A 1,327-nucleotide genomic window follows, 5' to 3' on the forward strand; every position below is an offset into this window, starting at 1 on the left:
GGGAGGGGGGAGGGATAGCATTAGGATATATACCTAATGTAAATAACGAGTTAATAGGTGCAGCACACCAACATGGCACATGTATACATAGTTAACAAACCTGCACATTGTGCACATGTACCCTAGAACTTAAAGTAAAATAATAAATAAATAAATATCTGTTGAATAACTGACTAACAGGCCAGGTACTATGGTTTACACCTGTAATCCCAGAACTTTTGGAAGTCAAGCAGGGAGGATTGTTTGAGGCCAGAAGTTCAAGGCCAGCCTGGGCAAAATGGTGGAACCTGGTCTTTTTTTTTTTTTTTTTTTAATAAAACATAAAAAAGAAACAAAGAAGAACAACTGGAAAAGTTGAAAAGGGCTGACTAAGAAGAGCCCTGCTGGCCAGGTGCCATGGCTCACACCTGTAATCCCAGCACTTTGAGAGCCCCAGCCCGGCTGATGACTTGAGGTCAGGAGTTCGACATCAGCCTGGCCAACAGGGTGAAACCCCATCTCTACTAAAAATACAAAAATAGCCGGGTGTGGTGGCAGGTGCCCTGTAATCCCAACTACTTGGGAGGCTGAGGCAGGAGAATCTCTTGAACCTGGGACGCAGAGGTTGCAGTGAGCCAAGATCAAGCCACTGCACTCCAGCCTGGGCAACAGAGCAAGACTTTGTCTCAAAATATATATATATATATACAAAAATTAGCCCCGCATGGTGGCAGGTGCCTGTAATCCCAGCCACTCGGGAGGCTGAGGCAGGAGAATCACTTGAACCCAGGAGATGGAGTTTGCAGTGAGCAGATATAGGGTCACTGCACTCCAGCCTGGGCAACAGAGCGAGACTCTGTCTCAAAAAAAAAAGAGTCCTGCTTAGGCATTTGAGTTTTACTTTGGACATAGATACAGATAGAGACACAGCTCTTCTAAAGCTCTCTGTCTGTGTATACATAGCTTGGTAATTTGCTTCCCACCAAAATGAGTGGGATCTAAGATCATCGTGCCTGAGCATTTCTGCAACCCTCCCCCACTCCACCTCTTTAGTTCATATTTATCTAGTTCTCAAAATCTGCCTGTCATGGTTCATAGGCAAAGATAGTACTTTGGTTTTCAAGTCCTTGGTGCACTCTGTTCTTCCAATTTTTTTTTTTCTTTTCTTAAGTAGGAAAAAGGCCCAGCATAATTTCGGGGAGAGGGAACAGGAGAACCTTTCCAATTGCCCCCTTGGGGAAAACAGCCGGGTGTGGTGGCAGGTGCCCTGCAATCCCAACTACTCGGGAGACTGAGGCAGGAGAATCACTTGAACCCAGGAGGCAGAGGTTGCAGTGAGCCAAGATCG

This window comes from Mandrillus leucophaeus, unplaced genomic scaffold (assembly GCF_000951045.1).
Source record: "Mandrillus leucophaeus isolate KB7577 unplaced genomic scaffold, Mleu.le_1.0 Scaffold17, whole genome shotgun sequence".
Taxonomy (NCBI): domain Eukaryota; kingdom Metazoa; phylum Chordata; class Mammalia; order Primates; family Cercopithecidae; genus Mandrillus; species Mandrillus leucophaeus.